Here is a 10,976-nt window from a genome sequence, read left to right as displayed (position 1 = left end):
TCAAAGGCGGGGGGGGGGCGTCAAAGGCATGGATTCCTCCCCCTGCATTTCCTCACCTGGCAGCATGCCGCGCTCCTTGGGCTGCCACTGGTTCTCTCCCCCCTCGTGGCCTCCGCCGACTCCCGGTGGCACAAAGGAGGTATTAACTCCCTGCCGCCCTCCTCCTGCTCCTCGGGGATGTTGAGCCGTAGAGAGCATGCTCTGGGAGGTGGGGGGGGAAAGAAGTGGGGGGGGGGAGAAGTAGGCGGGGGGAGAAGTGGGGGGTGGGAAGTGGGGGGGGTGGAAATGGGGGAGCGACACACACGCGACACCTACCTGTACTTCCAGGCGCCGCCATCTTCTCACTCGGCACCGCGAGGGAGGAAGGGGGTCCTTCCGGGCGGCGCCATCTTAGGCGCCGCGAGGCAGCCTGTCTGTTCCCCCGCCGGGGAGGGAGGTGAGTTGGAGCGCCGGCGGGGAGGGAAAGAGGTGAGTTGGAGTGCCGAGGGGGAGAGATGAGTTGGAGAGAAACCCGGCGTTGCCCGTGAGTTAAATTTCCCGCTTCCTTCTCTCTCCCTCTTTCTCTGTTCTCCCCAGAGGCGAGGGACGAACAGTGGACAGGAGGGGGGGGACGAACAGTGAACAGGAGGGGGGGGACGAACAGTGGACAGGAGGGGGGGGATGAACAGTGGACAGGAGGAGGGGGACAAACAGTGGACAGGAGGGGGGGGACGAACAGTGGACAGGAGGGGGGGACGAACAGTGGACAGGAGGGGGGGGACGAACAGTGGACAGGAAGGGGGGGGACGAACAGTGGACAGGAGGGGGGGGACGAACAGTGGACAGGGGGGGGTACAGTAGACAGGAGGGGGGGGGGACGGACAGTAGACAGGAGGGGGGGACGGACAGTAGACAGGAGGGGGGGGACGGACAGTAGACAGAGGGGGGGACGGACAGTAGACAGGAGGGGGGGGACGGACAGTGGACAGGAGGGGGGGGGACGGACAGTGGACAGGAGGGGGGGGACAGACAGTGGACAGGAGGGGGGGACGGACAGTGGACAGGAGGGGGGGGACGGACAGTGGACAGGAGGGGGGGGGGGACAGTGGACAGGAGGGGGGGGGGACGGACAGTGGACAGTAGTGGTGGGACAGTGGACAGGAGGGGGGGGACAGTGGACAGGAGGGGGGGGGCAGTGGACAGGAAGGGGGGGCAGTGGACAGGAAGGGGGGGCAGTGGACAGGAGGGGGAGCAGTGTACAGGAGGGGGGGCAGTAGACAGGAGGGGGGGGCAGTGGACAGGAGGGGGGGCAGTGGACAGGAGGGGGGGCAGTGGACAGGAGGGGGGGCAGTGGACAGGAGGGGGGGGGCAGTGGACAGGAGGGGGGGGGCAGTGGACAGGAGGGGGGGCAGTGGACAGGAGGGGGGACAGTGGACAGGAGGGGGGGGCAGTGGACAGGAGGGGGGGGGGACGAACAGTGGACAGGAGGGGGGGGACGAACAGTGGACAGGAGGGGGGGGGGCAGTGGACAGGAAGGGGGGGGCAGTGGACAGGAAGGGGGGGCAGTGGACAGGAGGGGGAGCAGTGTACAGGAGGGGGGGGCAGTGGACAGGAGGGGGGGGCAGTGGACAGGAGGGGGGGGCAGTGGACAGGAGGGGGGGGGCAGTGGACAGGAGGGGGGCAGTGGACAGGAGGGGGGGCAGTGGACAGGAGGGGGGGCAGTGGACAGGAGGGGGGGGCAGTGGACAGGAGGGGGGGGGGCAGTGGACAGGAGGGGGGCAGTGGACAGGAGGGGGGACAGTGGACAGGAGGGGGGGGGGCAGTGGACAGGAGGGGGGGGGACGAACAGTGGACAGGAGGGGGGGGACGAACAGTGGACAGGAGGGGGGGGACTAACAGTGGACAGGAGGGGGGGGACGAACAGTGGACAGGGGGGTACAGTAGACAGGAGGGGGGGGGACGGACAGTAGACAGGAGGGGGGGACGGACAGTAGACAGGAGGGGGGGACGGACAGTAGACAGGAGGGGGGGGGGGGACAGTGGACAGGAGGGGGGGGACGGACAGTGGACAGGAGGGGGGGGACGGACAGTGGACAGGAGGGGGGGGGACGGACAGTGGACAGGAAGGGGGGGACGGACAGTGGACAGGAGGGGGGGGACGGACAGTGGACAGGAGGGGGGGGGACGCACAGTGGACAGTAGTGGTGGGACAGTGGACAGGAGGGGGGGGGACAGTGGACAGGAGGGGGGGGCAGTGGACAGGAAGGGGGGGCAGTGGACAGGAAGGGGGGGCAGTGGACAGGAGGGGGAGCAGTGGACAGGAGGAAGGGCAGTGGACAGGAGGGGGGGGCAGTGGACAGGAGGGGGGACAGTGGACAGGAGGGGGGGCAGTGGACAGAGGGGGGGCAGTGGACAGGAGGGGGGGCAGTGGACAGGAGGGGGGGCAGTGGACAGGAGGGGGGGGCAGTGGACAGGAGGGGGGGGGCAGTGGACAGGGAGGGGGGGGGCAGTGGACAGGAGGGGGGACAGTGGACAGGAGGGGGGGGCAGTGGACAGGAGGGGGGCAGTGGACAGGAGAGGGGGGGCAGTGGACAGGAGAGGGGGGGCAGTGGACAGGAGAGGGGGGCAGTGGACAGGAGGGGGGGCAGTGGACAGGAGAGGGGGGGCAGTGGACAGGAGGGGGGGGCAGTGGACAGGAGGGGGGGGCTGTGGACAGGAGGGGGGGGCAGTGGACAGGAGGGGGGGCAGTGGACAGGAGGGGGGGCAGTGTCGCACACACATAGTCACACACACACACACACACACACACACACACACACACACACGTCTCAGTCCCGTGATGCGCCCTTTCTCAGTTCCGTGCGGCACCGCAGGTGGGGGGGAGGTGGGGGAGCGACACACGTGACACCTACCTTTACTTCCGGCCGTCGCCATCTTCTCACTCGGTGCCGCGAGGGAGGAAGGGGGTCCGCCATCTTACGTGCCGCGTGGCAGCCTGTTCCCCCGCCAGGGAGGGAATGGAGCGGGAGGGAGTGGTGTGTAGCGGGAGGGAGTGGTGTGTAGCGGGAGGGAGTGGTGTGTAGTGGGAGGGAGGTGAGTGGAGCGGGAGGGAGGTGAGTGCGGGAGTGGAGCGGGAGTGGAGCGGGAGGGAGTGGTGTGTAGCGGGAGGGAGTGGTGTGTAGCGGGAGGGAGTGGTGTGTAGCGGGAGGGAGTGGTGTGTAGCGGGAAGGAGGTGAGTGGAGCGGGAGGTGAATGCGGGAGTGGAGCGGGAGGGAGTGGTGTGTAGCGGGAGGGAGTGGTGTGTAGCGGGAGGGAGTGGTGTGTAGCGGGAGGGAGTGGTGTGTAGTGAGAGGGAGTGGAGCGGGAGGGAGGTGAGTGCGGGAGTGGAGCGGGAGGTGAGTGCGGGAGTGGAGCGGGAGGTGAGTGCGGGAGTGGAGCAGGAGGGAGGTGAGTGCGGGAGTGGAGTGGCTTCCGGGCGCGTCTTAGGTGGGCGCGTGTCCCCCCGCCGGGGAGGGAGTGAAGCGGGAGGGAGGTGAGCACCGGGGAGGGGGGGAGGTGAGTGTGATGGGGGGGGAGAGGACAGAGATGTGTGTGTTTTTTTTTTTTTTGGACCTTTGGCCCGTCACTCCGCCTCAGGCCAATGAGAGGTGTGGGGGGCGGGCCAAGGGGGTGGTCTGAGTGTGTGAGCCCAATGAGAGGTGTGCGGGGGCGGGCGGGCCAAGGGACCAATGAGATTGCTGCTAGGGACGCAGACATACAGTGCTTTCAGAAATATATAGTAGACTAGCTGAGAGACCCGGCGTTGCCCGGGATGTAATGTTCCCGCTCCTCTCTCTCTCTTCCCCCCTCTCTCTGTTTGTCCCCCATTCACATCAATCCAGTCTCCCTCCTCCCTCCTTTACAGCTTCATGCAGTGTGTGCGCGCGCGCGTCAGTGAGTCTGACGCAGAAACACAAACACACACAGACTGAGTGACTGACGCACACACAGTCAGTGTGTGCGTGTGTGTGTGCCTCAGTCAGTGTGTGTGTGCGTCAGTCAGTGTGTGTGTGCGTGCGTGCGTCAGTCAGTGTGTGTGGGGGTGTGTGCGCGCGCGTCAGTCGGTGTGTGTGCGTGTGCGCGCAGTCAGTCTGTGTGTGTCAGTCAGTTAGTGTGCGCGCGCGTCAGTCAGTGTGTGTGTCAGTCAGTCAGTGTGTGTGTCAGTCAGTCAGTGTGTGTGTCAGTCTGTCAGTGTGTGTGTGAGTCAGTGTGTGTGTGAGTCAGTGTGTGTGTGTGTGTGTGTGTGTGTGTGTGTGTGTGTGTGTGTGTGTGTGTGTGTGTGTGTGTGTGTGTGTGTGTGTGTGTGTGTGTGTGTGTGTCAGTGTGTGTGTGGTGTGTGTCAGTGTGTGTGTGTGTGTGTGTGTGTGTGTGTGTGTGTGAGTCAGTGTGTGTGTGTGTCAGTCAGTGTGTGTGTGTGTGTGTGTGTGTGTGTGTGTGTGTGTGTGTGTGTGTGTGTGTGTGTGTGTGTGTCAGTGTGTGTGTGTGTGTGTGTGTGTGTGTGTGTCAGTGTGTGTGTCAGTGTGTGTGTGTGTGTGTCAGTCAGTGTGTGTGTGTGTGTGTCAGTCAGTGTGTGTCAGTCAGTGTGTGTGTGTCAGTCAGTGTGTGTGTGTGTGTGTGTGTGTGTGTGTGTGTGCGCGTCAGTCAGTGTGTGTGTGTGTCAGGTAGTGTGTGTGTGTGCGCGTCAGTTAGTGTGCGTGTGTGTGTGTGCGTCAGTCAGTGTGCGTGCGTGCGTCAGTAAGTGTGTGTGTCAGTCAGTGTGTGTGCGTGCGTCAGGGTGTGTGTGCATGTGGCTGTCAGGGGTTGTGTGCGTGTGGCTGACAGGGGTTGTGTGCGTGCGTCAGTACGTGTGTCAGTCAGTGTGTGTGTGTGTGTATACTCGGCGTTGGCCGGAGGCGGGGCGTGAAAGGCAGGGGGAGTGAGCGCCGGGGAGGGGAGTGTGATGGGGAGGAGGAGAGGTGTGTGTGTGTATACCCGGCGTTGGCTGGAGGCAGGGGGGGGGCGTCAAAGGCAGGGGGCGTCAAAGGCAGGGGGTGGGGGGGGGGGCGTCAAAGGCAGGGGGTGGGGGGGGGGGGGCGTCAAAGGCAGGGGGGGGGCGTCAAAGGCATGGATTCCTCCCCCTGCATTTCCTCACCTGGCAGCATGCCGCGCTCCTTGGGCTGCCACTGGTTTTCTCCCCCCTCGTGGCCTCCGCCGACTCCCGGTGGCACAAAGGAGGTATTAACTCCCTGCCGCCCTCCTCCTGCTCCTCGGGGATGTTGAGCCGTAGAGAGCGTGCTCTGGGAGGTGGGGGGGAAAGAAGTGTGGGGGGGGGAGAAGTGGGGGGGGGGAAGTGGGGGGGGGTGTGGAAATGGGGGAGCGACACACACGCAACACCTACCTGTACTTCCGGGCGCTGCCATCTTCTCACTCGGCGCCGCGAGGGAGGAAGGGGGTCCTTCCGGGCGGCGCCATCTTAGGCGCCGCGAGGCAGCCTGTCTGTTCCCCCGCCGGGGAGGGAGGTGAGTTGGAGCGCCGGCGGGGAGGGAGAGAGGTGAGTTGGAGCGCCGAGGGGGAGAGGTGAGTTGGAGAGAGACCCGGCGTTGCCCGTGAGTTAAATTTCCCGCTCCCTTCTCTCTCCCTCTTTCTCCGTTCTCCCCAGAGGGGAGGGACGAACAGTGGACAGGAGGGGGGGGACGAACAGTGAACAGGAGGGGGGGGACGAACAGTGGACAGGAGGGGGGGGACGAACAGTGGACAGGAGGGGGGGGACGAACAGTGGACAGGAGGGGGGGGACAAACAGTGGACAGGAGGGGGGGACGAACAGTGGACAGGAGGGGGGGGACGAACAGTGGACAGGAGGGGGGGGACGAACAGTGGACAGGAGCGGGGGGGACGAACAGTGGACAGGGGGGGGGGACAGTAGACAGGAGGGGGGGGTGGACAGTAGACAGGAGGGGGGGATGGACAGTAGACAGGAGGGGGGACGGACAGTATACAGAGGGGGGGGACGGACAGTAGACAGGAGGGGGGGACGGACAGTGGACAGGAGGGGGGGGGACAGTGGACAGGAGGGGGGGGGACAGACAGTGGACAGGAGTGGTGGGACAGTGGACAGGAGGGGGGGTGACAGTGGACAGGAGGGGGGGGACAGTAGACAGGAGGGGGGGGCAGTGGACAGGAGGGGGGGCAGTGGACAGGAGGGGGGCAGTGGACAGGAGGGGGGGCAGTGGACAGGAGGGGGGGGCAGTGGACAGGAGGGGGGGCAGTGGACAGGAGGGGGGGCAGTGGACAGGAGGGGGGGGCAGTGGACAGGAGGGGGGGGCAGTGGACAGGAGGGGGGGCCAGTGGACAGGAGGGGGGGCAGTGGACAGGAGGGGGGGCAGTGGACAGGAGGGGGGCAGTGGACAGGAGGGGGGGGCAGTGGACAGGAGGGGGGGGGCAGTGGACAGGAGGGGGGGGCAGTGGACAGGAGGGGGGACAGTGGACAGGAGGGGGGGGCAGTGGACAGGAGTGGGGGCAGTGGACAGGAGAGGGGGGCAGTGGACAGGAGAGGGGGGGCAGTGGACAGGAGAGGGGGGGCAGTGGACAGGAGGTGGGGCAGTGGACAGGAGGGGGGGGCTGTGGACAGGAGGGGGGGCAGTGGACAGGAGGGGGGGCAGTGGACAGGAGGGGGGGGACGAACAGTGGACAGGAGGGGGGGACGAACAGTGGACAGGAGGGGGGGGACGAACAGTGGACAGGAGGGGGGGACGAACAGTGGACAGGAGGGGGGGGACGAACAGTGGACAGGAGGGGGGGACGAACAGTGGACAGGAGGGGGGGGACGAACAGTGGACAGGAGGGGGGGGACGAACAGTGGACAGGAGGGGGGGACGAACAGTGGACAGGGGGGGGACAGTAGACAGGAGGGGGGGATGGACAGTAGACAGGAGGGGGGGACGGACAGTAGACAGGAGGGGGGGACGGACAGTAGACAGGAGGGGGGACGGACAGTATACAGAGGGGGGGGGATGGACAGTAGACAGGAGGGGGGGACGGACAGTGGACAGGAGGGGGGGGACGGACAGTGGACAGGAGGGGGGGGACGGACAGTGGACAGGAGGGGGGGGACAGTGGACAGGAGGGGGGGGGGACAGACAGTGGACAGGAGTGGTGGGACAGTGGACAGGAGGGGGGGGGACAGTGGACAGGAGGGGGGGGACAGTGGACAGGAGGGGGGGGACAGTAGACAGGAGGGGGGGGCAGTAGACAGGAGGGGGGGGCAGTGGACAGGAGGGGGGGCAGTGGACAGGAGGGGGGGCAGTGGACAGGAGGGGGGGCAGTGGACAGGAGGGGGGGGGCAGTGGACAGGAGGGGGGGGCAGTGGACAGGAGGGGGGGCAGTGGACAGGAGGGGGGGCAGTGGACAGGAGGGGGGGGCAGTGGACAGGAGGGGGGGGCAGTGGACAGGAGGGGGGGGCAGTGGACAGGAGGGGGGGCAGTGGACAGGAGGGGGGGCAGTGGACAGGAGGGGGGCAGTGGACAGGAGGGGGGGCAGTGGACAGGAGGGGGGGGGGCAGTGGACAGGAGGGGGGCAGTGGACAGGAGGGGGGACAGTGGACAGGAGGGGGGGGCAGTGGACAGGAGTGGGGGCAGTGGACAGGAGAGGGGGGGCAGTGGACAGGAGAGGGGGGGCAGTGGACAGGAGAGGGGGGCAGTGGACAGGAGAGGGGGGGCAGTGGACAGGAGGGGGGGCAGTGGACAGGAGGGGGGGGCTGTGGACAGGAGGGGGGGCAGTGGACAGGAGGGGGGGGACGAACAGTGGACAGGAGGGGGGGACGAACAGTGGACAGGAGGGGGGGGGACGAACAGTGGACAGGAGGGGGGGGACGAACAGTGGACAGGAGGGGGGGGACGAACAGTGGACAGGAGGGGGGCGACGAACAGTGGACAGGAGGGGGGGGACGAACAGTGGACAGGAGGGGGGGGACGAACAGTGGACAGGAGGGGGGGACAAACAGTGGACAGGAGGGGGGGACAGTAGACAGGAGGGGGGGATGGACAGTAGACAGGAGGGGGGGACGGACAGTAGACAGGAGGGGGAGACGGACAGTAGACAGGAGGGGGGGACGGACAGTGGACAGAAGGGGGGGGACGGACAGTGGACAGGAGGGGGGGGGACAGACAGTGGACAGGAGGGGGGGACGGACAGTGGACAGGAGGGGGGGGGGGACAGTGGACAGGAGGGGGGGGGACGGACAGTGGACAGGAGTGGTGGGACAGTGGACAGGAGGGGGGGGGACAGTGGACAGGAGGGGGGGGGACAGTGGACAGGAGGGGGGGGGACAGTGGACAGGAGGGGGGGGGGACAGTGGACAGGAGGGGGGGGACAGTGGACAGGAGGGGGGGGACAGTGGACAGGAGGGGGGGGACAGTGGACAGGAGGGGGGGGGACAGTGGACAGGAGGGGGGGGGACAGTGGACAGGAGGGGGGGGGCAGTGGACAGGAGGGGGGGCAGTGGACAGGAAGGGTGGGCAGTGGACAGGAGGGGGGGGGCAGTGGACAGGAGGGGGGGCAGTGGACAGGAGGGGGGGCAGTGGACAGGAAGGGGGGGGCAGTGGACAGGAGGGGGGGGCAGTGGACAGGAGGGGGGGGCAGTGGACAGGAGGGGGGGGGCAGTGGACAGGAGGGGGGGGGCAGTGGACAGGAGGGGGGGGCAGTGGACAGGAGGGGGGGCAGTGGACAGGAGGGGGGGGCAGTGGACAGGAGGGGGGCAGTGGACAGGAGGGGGGGCAGTGGACAGGAGAGGGGGGGCAGTGGACAGGAGAGGGGGGCAGTGGACAGGAGAGGGGGGGCAGTGGACAGGAGAGGGGGGCAGTGGACAGGAGGGGGGGGCTGTGGACAGGAGGGGGGGCAGTGGACAGGAGGGGGGGGCAGTGGACAGGAGGGGGGGCAGTGTCGCACACACACAGTCACACAGAGTCACACACACACACACACACACACACACACACACACACACACACACACACACACACACACACACGTCTCAGTCCCGTGATGCGCCCTTTCTCAGTTCCGTGCAGCGCCGCAGGTGGGGGGAGGTGGGGGGAGCGACACACGCGACACCTACCTGTACTTCCGGCCGCCGCCATCTTCTCACTCGGCGCCGCGACGGAGGAAGGGGGTCCGCCATCTTACGCGCCGCGTGGCAGCCTGTTCCCCCACCGGGGAGGGAATGGAGCGGGAGGGAGGGGTGTGTAGCGGGAGGGAGTGGTGTGTAGCGGGAGGGAGTGGTGTGTAGTGGGAGGGAGGTGAGTGGAGTGGGAGGGAGGGAGTGGAGCAGGAGGGAGGTGAGTGCAGGAGTGGAGCGGGAGGTGAGTGCGGGAGTGGAGCGGGAGGGAGTGGTGTGTAGCGGGAGGGAGTGATGTGTAGCGGGAGGGAGTGGTGTGTAGCGGGAGGGAGTGGTGTGTAGCGGGAGGGAGTGGTGTGTAGCGGGAGGGAGGTGAGTGGAGCGGGAGGTGAGTGCGGGAGTGGAGCGGGAGGGAGTGGTGTGTAGCGGGAGGGAGTGGTGTGTAGCGGGAGGGAGTGGTGTGTAGAGGGATTGGAGCGGGAGGGAGGTGAGTGCGGGAGTGGAGCGGGAGGTGAGTGCGGGAGTGGAGCGGGAGGTGAGTGCGGGAGTGGAGCGGGAGGGAGGTGAGTGCGGGAGTGGAGCGGCTTCCGGGCGCGTCTTAGGTGTGCGCGTGTCCCCCCGCCGGGGAGGGAGTGGAGCGGGAGGGAGGTGAGCACCGGGGAGGGGGGGAGGTGAGTGTGATGGGGGGGGGGAGAGGACAGAGATGTGTGTGTGTGTGTGTGTGTGTTTTTTTTTTTTTTTTTTGGACCTTTGGCCCGTCACTCCGCCTCAGGCCAATGAGAGGTGTGGGGGGTGGGCCAAGGGGGTGGTGTGAGTGTGTGAGCCCAATGAGAGGTGTGCGGGGGCGGGCGGGCCAAGGGACCAATGAGATTGCCGCTAGGGACGCAGACATACAGTGCTTTCAGAAATATATAGTAGATTATAAAACATACAGAGCAATGTATACTGTAAGTTTAAATTGCACAGCATTTTATCAATAACACGTAGGCCAATGTATATATCTATACGGTCTATAAACATGCAAAGCGACGTGTATATCTCCACATTAGATGTCCAGACCAACGATTTAATTTATTTTATTATTATTGTTTAATATAACATTTGGAAACAAAATGAGCGCAAATCATATAAAATATAGAACGATGCAAATTACAGTTATAAATAAATGGGGATAAAGTTACTGCGGGGTGGGGTGGGGTGGGGGGGGAGACAGGGGTGAATACAGAGACTACAAGGGGTTAGGCGAAGGGAGCGGCCCAGTACACAGCAATGTAGTGAAACCCGCCCTCGTGATCATGGTGACTATAATGGTGTTGGGGGGGGGGGGTGGAGGAGGAGGAGGGATCTGGTGGTGGAGAAGGGATCTGGTGGTGGTGGTGGAGGGGTGTGGTGGTGGTGGTGGAGGGATGTGGTGGCGGAGAAGGGATCTGGTGGTGGTGGAGGGGTGTGGTGGTGGTGGTGATGGAGGGATGTGGTGGTGGAGTAGGGATCTGGTGGTGGTGGAGGGGTGTGGTGGTGGTGGAGGGATATGGTGGTGGAGAAGGGATCTGGTGGTGGTGGAGGGGTGTGGTGGTGGTGGTGGAGGGATGTGGTGGTGGTGGTGGTGGAGGGATGTGGTGGTGGAGTAGGGATCTGGTGGTGGTGGAGGGGTGTGGTGGTGGTGGAGGGATATGGTGGTGGAGAAGGGATCTGGTGGTGGTGGAGGGGTGTGGTGGTGGTGGTGGAGGGATGTGGTGGTGGTGGTGGTGGAGGGATGTGGTGGTGGAGAAGGGATCTGGTGGTGGTGGAGCGGTGTGGTGGTGGTGGAGGGATGTGGTGGTGGAGAAGGGATCTGGTGGTGGTGGTGGAGGGGTGTGGTGGTGGTGG

The sequence above is a fragment of the Ascaphus truei genome, unplaced genomic scaffold (assembly GCF_040206685.1).
Source record: "Ascaphus truei isolate aAscTru1 unplaced genomic scaffold, aAscTru1.hap1 HAP1_SCAFFOLD_311, whole genome shotgun sequence".
NCBI classification, from domain to species: Eukaryota; Metazoa; Chordata; class Amphibia; order Anura; family Ascaphidae; genus Ascaphus; species Ascaphus truei.
The sequence above is the reverse complement of the archived record's forward strand: the minus strand, read 5'-3'. Positions refer to the sequence as shown.